Raw genomic sequence first — 10,215 nt, 5'->3', positions numbered from 1 at the left:
TTTGTCTCACTAGCTCAGTCCCAAAGAAGACTAATCGACCCTCCTTAGGTCACATGTCTGCTTACGTACCCATTCCTACACTGGAAAAGACTGGCTTGCCTGGTTACATGGCAAGCCCTGGGAGGTGGGGGGTGGGTACTATGGTGAACAGCCCCACTAGAACCGCAGGGAACGGGAGAACCCTTCCTTCGAGGAGCAACGGAACTTGTTTCCAAAAAGGGAAGATGAGGTGGGGTGCTTAGCAAATAGCCATTTTAGTCTGCCATGGTCTCTTTCAGAGGTCAGAGGTCAGATATCAGAAAGACATCCCTAAAGATGGTTAAGATTCAGGGCTAGAGCGACGGCCCAGCAGTTAAAACACTTGCTTGAGAAAACTAGAGTTCAGATAAACATCAGGGAAATGCCAAGTGGGCATAGTGGCCCACCTTCAATTCCAACATTGAAAGGCAGAGACAGGGGTCCCCAGAGAAAGCTGGTGAGTGAGACTAGCTATTTAGGCTGGACTGAGAGACACTACCTCAACAAATAAGGTGGAAATCAGTGGAGAAAGTTTCCCAACATCAACCTAAGGCCCATGCATACACATGTATGCACACAGAAACAGACACAGGTAAACACATACATATATGGACACTATGCACAGAGACACATCTTTTAGGAAGATAGTTAAGATACAACGTAAGGAATAAGTAGAAATAGAAAGGACTGAGAAAGACTGCCTTGGGCAGCACAGGTCAAGGACAACCCTACGGTTGATGTACCCCATCATATAGACCATCAGCTCTGAACCCCTGAGCTACGCTGCTGTTACTCTAGGACCCAGAACTCCCAGGGTGGCTCCCTTTCTGTTCTGGGGACCTAGGATTCAGAAAACATCCCGTCCCAGGTTTTGCCCTGCAGAGGCTCAACCCTGAGAGTGGTTCCTGTCCTGGGAGCAACTAATTTCTTGAAGGTTCCCGGCTGTTGAGCATTATTACAAGCACAATAAATACCGCTTCATGCCTCATGCCCCAGCCCCGGTCTCATATAAAAAATTCCAAGCAGATATTTTTAATGGCCCTTGCTTTCATCTAGGAAAAAGCTAAGCTACAAGCCGATAAGATCGGCTCGAACTCATTGCTTGCATCTCGGAACACACTGGACAGAAGATTTGCTCTTTTCTTCTTTGTTTTGAGGTGGGTTTTTTTTTTAATGGCCAATGGGAAGAAGGGGAGGTCGCAAGGCTAGTCTGATACAGATACACAGCTTTTATGAGACTGGAAGAGAATGTTAAAAATATTCGGCTACTCATCTTGAAGATCAAAAAAAAAAAAAAAAAGAAAAGAAAAAAAAAACAACCCCAAGAACTGTCTAGAAGGGCACACAGATGTTTCTGTGCACAGAGCAGCTAGTGCCTGAGGACCCATTTGAAACCAGCGAAAGTTCACAGACAAGGCTGGATCTGGAAACTCCAATAACATTATCAGGCTCTACTCTCACTTTCTAGTCTAGGTGACCAGCTGTCCCGGTCAGCCCAGGACTGAGGGATCCCTCGGCTGTGAGACTCAAGTTTCAAAAGCAGTAGGATCCTGGGTAAAGTGGACTGAGCTGACAACCCTGGTTTTACGTCTCCAGGGGTCCTGTTCTCTAGGCTAGTCACAGCAGTCCTGGGCAACCCGACTATCACAAGCTATAGACGTGTGACCCACCCTCCCTGCAACGCCTGCAAATGGGCATTCCTACTCTTACCAGCCAGGTGCCTGCAATTGCTCCTTATTGGCTAGATTGGTGTCACGTGTCACGAGGTCAGGCTGTGCTAAGCGCCTTCACTACCATAGTGACTCCAACCCGGGATGTGCCTCACAGGCTCCTGTTTTAAGGACCTGGTCTCCAGGTTGTGCCACTATTTTAAGCTATGGATTCTTGCGGAGGTGGAGTTGGGCCAGCAGAATCAGGTCAGTGGGTATAGGCCTTTGACCTTTATAGCCTGGCCCCTGATTTCCAACCTTCTCACTCTGCTTCCTGGTCTGTGAAAATGTGAACAGTCACTGCCTCACACTCCCACCACCACTGACTGAGCCACTCTTCCCTGCCTCTGGGATGGACTGAAATCCCTCTGAAATTGCAAACAAAAATAAATTTTTTTCCCCTCTGGCTGTTTCTGCCAGGCACTTCCGCTGTGCTAACATGATAGTTACATCAAAACCCACACATTGGCACCACTGCCATTCCATCACTGTCTTTTGGTCCATATGCCACTCTGGGATAATATTATAATAACTCTAATATATATATAACTGCATATGTGTAGCCATCTATCAAAATGACACTACCAGCCCAACAGGCTGTTCTAGAACACAGGTATCAGAGCCAAATGACACGGCTTGACCAAAGAACTATGGAAGTATCCAAACTGGGTGATGTAACCAAGGAAAATGTTGCTGAAAGAGAAAATGGATGTCGGAGTAGCCAGAGACAAGAGGTCTCCGTTCCGCCACTTATGCAGTCCAGGCCTGCTAACCGTGCATGCTCTTCCTGCAGGAAACTGTGCAGGATTCATGGGACATGGAAGGGGCTGCTGCTTTTGGCATGTCAGCAAAGGAAAGGCAAACAACGCGAACCAGGGCCAAGGAGTCCAAGTGCCTCTTCACTCCTGTGTAGCTGGGCCAAATACCTACCCTTGCTTTTTTGGATCCAATGCTGACTTTCTCTGCCTCCAGTGTGCCTCAGGAGGCTGACTCTGAAAACCCCAAATGATTGGGCTGGTTGGACCTCCAGCACCTGGGTGGGTTTTACCAGTGGAGCCACCAGCAAGAAGTTGGAAAGGAGAGTGGGGGTGAAGTTTCTTGACTCCTTTCTCCTAAGTCACTGGGACATGGTTGCATCCTTCCAGCACGTAACACAGTGTTGTGGGATATTAGTTTAAGATGTGTTACAGTCATTTATGCTGTGGAATACCTGTTTAATGATGCAAAGATGTGTCGCATTCTTTTATGTTGCACTTGCTTATCTCTGTACAACTGTGTTACTTTGCCTGTCTAAAACACCTGATTGGTCTAATAAAGAACTGAATGGCCAATAGGTAGCCAGGCAGGGCAAGCAGGCAGGCAGAGGGAATAAACAGAAGGAGAAATCTGGGAGAAGAGCCAGGGGCAAGAAAAGGAGAAGAGGATACCAGGCACCAGTCACACACCCAGCCATGGAGTAAGAAGGGAAGAAAGATATATAGAATAAAGAAAAGTTAAAAGCTAGAGGCAAAACGTAATTAAAGAGAAACCGGATAAATTAAGTTAGAAAAGCTGGCCAGAAACAAGCCAAGCTAAGGTCAGGCATTCATAAGTAAGAATAAGTCTCTGTGTATCTATTTAGGAGCTAAGTGGTGGGTTCCCAAAGAGTAAAAGAAAAAGCTAGCTACACCACAGCTCCTATCTAGAGACCCTCACCATGAGGAGCCCTCTTCCGCAAGGTTCCTGAACTGTTCCCTCCACCTATCCTGTAGCCCAGATCTGAGTGTTTCACGATCCCCATTCTGTCTCCTTTACCGTGCCCATATTTTATCAGCATCCTTGACCGTTCTCACCTGCCCATCTGATGATGCTGTCTGCTACAGGCATCCTGATTAATGTGCCATCTAGAAAACATCAGTCTAGAAACAAACAAACAAAACTGCAGCTTCTAAGAGCCTCAGAGGGAAGGGGCCAACTATACTTCACGGCAGAGGCGTGTCCTTGACCACAGGGTGAGCTCACTTCATCCCTCAGAGGAGCTGCATCACCCACAGCTGCCAGTGAGTACTGTGTAGTGTATGTGCTTAATAAACATGTCTTCGACTGTTAGTCTCTCTTTGACCTTTCTTCTTTTTGATTTACTTAAATACGAAGAGTAAAATAAGGTGTGATCTCCTGATACATAGCAACCCCAGAAGCAGGCAGGTTTCCTGCCCTCAGAGCTCTAATACAACTCAACCTTTAACACAGTTTACATTCAGGATGGAGGGTCCCACCTGCAAGGATGGATACACGCTGGCTGCAACATGTCTCTGATGTTCTGAAGCCAAGCACCATGAAAGAGGTTTGCCTGACCCCAAAATGCATTCTGCCCCGGTACTCAGCAAAGAAGTCACATGACAGTAGTCAGCCTTTGCAATTGGCCCTACCTCGTCTTCTCGCTCAATCCCAGTGTGTACATCAGTACAGCTCCTCCCCAGGCAAACTGATTTCAATGTTTTTGGGGATCAAGGCTCTTCTTCTCATTTAAACCCTCCATGATTTCTGGGATGGCTATTCTAGGTTGTCACCTTGACTACATCTGGAATTAACTAAAACCCAAATGGGTAGGCACACCTGTGAGGGATCTTTTTCTAACTAAATCATTTGAAGTGGGGAGATCTACTAATCTGGATCTTTTGAGGTGAGAAGACCCGAGTCATACCTTCTGATGGCATCTTACATAGGGGATATGAAATAAGGAGGTACGCTCTCTCTTGGTCTGCTTGCTCTCACAAGCAGTTCATTCCTTCACTGGCATCAGAGCCTACTTCTTTGGGATTCTGGTGTATACTGAAGAACAGTTGAGACATCCAGCCTCATGGACTGAAGAATTACCGGATGATAGGGACTTATGTTGGTAGACAGCCATTGTTGGATTAGCTGGAACACAGCCTTTACCCCAGTCTAATAAATCTCATAGATAGATAGATAGATAGATAGATAGATAGATAGATAGATAGATAGATTTCTATAAACTCTAGGACCCTGGCTAATAAAATTTCCTTTGGGTCTGGTCCCTTTAAGAGCTAACCACGCCCACTCCCAGCCACTTCTGACCTCCCTCGCCACCATCTTAACTCTCTCTCTTTCTGTCCCCCGTCTCTTGGCGTGTGCACACGTGTCTCTGTCTCTCCCTATGTTTCTCTCCATGTCTCTCTGTCTCCCTCTTCTTTAAGTAATAAATGTCTCCCTCTTCTTTAAGTAATAAACATTTAGCTTTATGTTTACCCTTACGTCTATTTATTATGTTTTGTACGCCTTTTATCCACCAACTCCACCCGCCAGCTCTGCCACTCGCCGCGTGGAACCTGCACCCATTCTGGTGGCAGCCTCTGCCTGGACTAGCCTGCCTCGGTCACCCGCCAACATAAACATCGTTTAAAGAACAATACCCTATCTGCCTTTCGTTGCTATTTTCACGTGTTATATTTTACTACTACAGGTCTGCCTCTTCAAGTCACGATCACAGTACCTAGCACTTCTGAAGCATCTACCAATGCCTTCTGCTTCATCAACATCATTACAACTCTGGGAAGTAGCTCTCTAGATCCAAAGTTGTTGAACCACAGGGGCAGTGTCCTAAGTAGGTTTGTTAGAGGGTGGTTTGGTTTCTGCGTTCATGTTGTTTAGGATTTTGTTTTGGTTTGAGTTTTTAGCCACTTAGCTTTCTTTCCCCCCTCAGTCTTATAGTTCTGATGTGTCCAGCACTAACACACAGCAAACAAGCAACAAGTATTTGTGAGACAAATAAGTGAAAGTTAGTGTTAGCTTCACACATGAGAGTCTTCAAAGACAGAGCGTTGGCTGAAATTGCACACAATCACACTGGTAATTAGTGACAGCTCGAATTCACACATAGGGTTGTTCACATGTTCTGCAGACCCCAAGGATCACAACACAAGGCCAGTCAACTGAGAATAGCGAAGAAAGCAGCTGCCCTCTCCCACATTGGCAGAAACCAATCTGTTCATTTATGGCATAGACTTATTTTTTTTTAATAACTGACCTGGGAGTAAAGTACATCTGGCTAAGTTTCTGAGCTAAATTGGACCTTTGAAACAGCTCCTTCCTTATTTTATATTACTCTTAGCATGAATTCCTCTTTGAGAGCTACACATAAATCAGACGTATATAGAGCAAATTCATTTAAATGTCATAAGAACTCATTTTGTTTTGTTTTTTTCAAGACAGGGTTTCTCTGTGTAGCTTTGGCTGTCCTGGAACTCAAGTCGCTGGCCTTGAACTTACAGAGATCTGCCTGCCTCTGCCTTCTGAGTGCTGGGATTAAAGGTGTGCACCATCACCACCCAGCTCTCATAAGGACTCTTGCCCTTCCAATATATACTACCACACATCCTACGGGGAAGGAAAACTGCTCTGTTCAGTTAAAACCAGGTGCCAGATTTAACATAACTTTACAATAAAACAAAAAGCAGTAATGCTTGGATTTCTCAAGCTATCGATATGCAGGACAATCTTCCCTCATCAGCTGGGTGAAGCAGCAGTTCCCAGTCAGCTCTCCAACACAAGGTGCACTGTACTCAAGAAACACTATGAGGAGCCTAGCACTTTATCATACAATAGGATTTGTATTGAATGGCAGGCCCATTGCACTAAGCTTGATTAGGTGGGGTAAACTGAGCCATGACATTAGGAAAACTAGGCATTTTGCGAGTAGTTTGACTTAATGAAATTTTCAACTTGTGATCATTTCATCAGAACATAACTTCATAAAAGCGTCTGCAAAGTAAGTCAGACAAGACAAGGCTCCTCAGAAGCTGGTCACAGGACCAAGATCAACAGCTATAGCTTCTTCTTTCTCCATCCACTCCACCTACTCCTCATCCTCAGCCCATCAGAAGGCTGGAGTTTTGAGCAGGTGGAATAAGCCCTGTCCTGTGCCCAGTGCTAGTCTTTTTATTTACTGAGTTATCACGGTTTTCCACAGAGCGTCGTAATGGTGTATAGTCCTCCATATCTGGGATCGGTTTTGTCATTGTTGAGTAGCAGTAACCTAATTGTTCTTGATGATGAAGTTCAATCACTACTACAGTCACTACAGTGACTTCTTGGTCCAGTGGAATAGGGAACTTAAAATGACCAGGGGGCAATTACAGCTTCAGGCTTAATAGACTATGTCTGTGTTTCCTTGCAGAAACTAGAACCCAATGTTGTGATGATGGGAACCTAAGATATCCAAAGTAGGGCATTGGGTAGAATAGTCTGACGGTGAGGAGCTACTACACCAACCTCCAGGTCTGCATTCTGTGTATGAGGAAACACCATATTTAACTGTACTCTATAGGACAGCAAGCCAACATTTAGGTATTTCTCAGCTGCTCTTAGGAAGTTCATGATCTAGAAAGTTCTTAGATGGTGACTCGCAGGGCAAACTCAGTGTTCTTGTTTCTTTAGAGGTGATACTAGGGAGAAAACCAAGATGACCAAAGCCCCCTCCAGACTGCTTAACAGCAGTTACATCACCAATCCCAATCCTCCTCTATGTAGAATAAATTTCTTCCTAGGGCTCTCTATCTCTCCACCTTTTTTGGTTTTTGTTTTCAAGTCAATCCTTGCTCTCTCTTGTTTGATTAATGATTTACTTACTTACTTATTCACTGGGGGAGGGCATGAGCATGCTGCAGTGTGTGTGTGTGTGGAGGTCGGAGAACAACTTTCAGGAATTGTTCCTGGGCTCCCACCTTGTCGAGGCAGGCCTCTCTTGTTTCTGCTGCTGAGCTGTGTACTCCAGGGCCAGCTAGCCCATGAACTCCTGGGTGAATCTCCAGTCCCCATCCGTGTAAGAGTGCTAGGACTACAGGTGTGACCTACTGCATCCTGCTTTGGGGTTTGGGGATCAAACTCCAGTCTTCAGTCTTGCATGCCTAGTGCACTGTGCCTGTTACCCTAGCCCCTGGCTCTCTCATACACCAAGATTTGAATATCAGACTATTGGAATTCACCAAGTCAACAACAGATTTAGAAAACAGATAGGAACTGAGAGACCCTCCAAGACCAGAAAGTAAGGACTATAGCAGATACTGATACTGCAGCAAGACCCATTTACGCCCAACACCTCTCCAGGGATGCTATAGGAAGACCCCCAACATGGAACTACCAGCCTCCTTGCTTCCATTCCCTGGAGAATGTGTGTTTAGTTAAAGCCCAGTCATCTGCCTGCCTCAGGGTGAATTACAGCAAGGAGCAGGAAGATCTCATCCCTTTAGAGGACTTGCAGGTGAGGAAGACCCCTCACCAAGACTGCATGCAGTGAGACACCCCCACAATCGGGAAAGAAAATGAGTCATAATCAGGTAGTTTTTACTATAGTAAAAACAGTAGTAATAGTAGAAGCAGTACTACTGCTTTGCATAAGTAATAATAATATTATTATAATAATAGGGATGACAAGTATCTCTGTAAGCTATAAAAACAGAAAGACCCGAGTTCAGATCCCCAGCACCCACTTAAGAGACACGCATGACGGCACACATCTGTAATCCCTTGCTGAGCAGCAAAGACAGGCAGATCTCTGGAGCTCTCTGGCCAGTCATCCTATCAGTGAACTCCACGTTCAGTGACACAGCCTGTCCCTTTTGCGATCCATGCATATCCACACTCCCTGTCTCATGTTTTCTCCTTCACCAGGCCCATGCTTTGCTGTCCTCAATGCCTCTACCCAGAACGCCCACCCTATTCCCAGCCTCATCTCCAGCCGCTTGGCAGTTCCAACCCTGCCTTGCATACCTAACTCAGGAGCAAGTCTGGCAAGGTTCCTCCGACTGGTCCAGGCTGGGATAGTTGATTTGGCCCTGTATCAGTTGCTTTCATGTCATTGTGACAGAAACAACCAAGGGAAGGAACGTTTTGTTTTATATCATGGTTTGGGGAAGGATTTCAGTAGATCATGGAGGGTGGGGTGGAGATTTGTGCTTGTGAGAGCACATGTCAGAATCTCCTCACACATGAGTAGGTCAAGAAGCAGAGTGCAGGTCAGAAAGCAGGGGTGGGTATTGTCCTCAAAGGCTCACCCATAAAGTCCTATTTCCACCAGCCATTCGCTATCTTCTAAAGCCCCCACTGTCTCCAAACAACACAAGGTGGGGACCACGGGCTCAGAACATGAGCCTATAGGGGACAGTAATGAGTCGAACCATGACAAGTCCTCCCGGGTGTCCAGTAACTCCTGTACCTACTGCTCTTGCTGCCTGGGTCACACTGCTTTAGATACACAGACTCACACAGCGCTCTCTCCTTGCAACCTCAGGACTCCCCTGCGTGCTTGTGTTCCTTAAGGAGTGTGAGAACACTGCCAGGAACACCCTGCACGGCTTGACGATGAATAAATGGGGCTGAACCATAAAATTTCCTACCTGTAAAATGATTGAAGCCAGAAGCCAAGATAATCACTCCCCCTGTTTGGGCCATCGGAAGCTGAGAAGGAGAGGGTAGAGGATACAAACTACACCCCAGCTCATAGTGAAGATACAGCCCGAAGACAAAAATCAAGGGCTTTTATAGACTGCCATTTTCAGAAAAGCAGATGTTTAAAAGACTAAATTATTTCTTCAACGACTGTGAGCAGTAAAGGTTGGTTAAAAATAATGTGTCCCCCAGACAATAAGAGAATCAATGAATAAATGGGACCTCCTGAAACTGAGAAGCTTCTGTAAAGCAAAGGACACCGTCAGTAAGACAAAAAGGCTACCTTCTGACTGGGAGAAGATCTTCACCAACCCCTCATCAGACAAAGGCCTGATCTCCAAAATATACAAAGAACTCAAGAAACTAGACAATAAAACTCTAATTAACCCAATTAAAAAAAATGGGGTGCTGATCTGAACAGAGAATTCTCAACAGAAGAACTTCAAATGGCCAAAAGACTCTTAAGGTCATGCTCAACATCCTTAGCAATCAGGGAAATGCAAATCAAAACAACTATGAGATACCATTTTACACCGGTCAGATTAGCTAAAGTCAAAAACACCAATGATAGTCTATGCTGGAGAGAATGTGGAGAGAGGGGAACTCTCATCCATTGTTGGTGGGAATGCAAACTTGTGCAGCCACTGTGGAAATCAGTGTGGCGGTTTCTCAGGAAACTGGGAGTCAACCTCCCTCAAGACCCAGCAATTCCACTCTTGGGAATATACCCAAGAGATGCCCTAACATACCACAAAAGCATTTGTTCAACTATGTTCATAGCAGCACTATTTGTAATAGCCAGAACCTGGAAACAACCTAGGTGCCCCTCAATAAAAGAATGATTAAAGAAGGTGTGGAACATATACACATTAGAGTTTTACTCAGCGGTAAAAAACAATGACATCTTGAATTTTGCATGCAAATGGATGGAAATAGAAAACGCTTTACTGAGTGAGGTAAGCCAGACCCAAAAAGAGGAATATGGTATGTTTTCACTCATTAGTGGATTCTAGCCATAATTAAAGGTCTTTGAGCCTATTAT

The sequence above is a fragment of the Myodes glareolus genome, chromosome 19, assembly GCF_982192425.1.
Source record: "Myodes glareolus chromosome 19, mMyoGla1.1, whole genome shotgun sequence".
Classification (NCBI taxonomy): Eukaryota; Metazoa; Chordata; class Mammalia; order Rodentia; family Cricetidae; genus Myodes; species Myodes glareolus.
Note: the sequence above shows the minus strand (reverse complement) of the source record.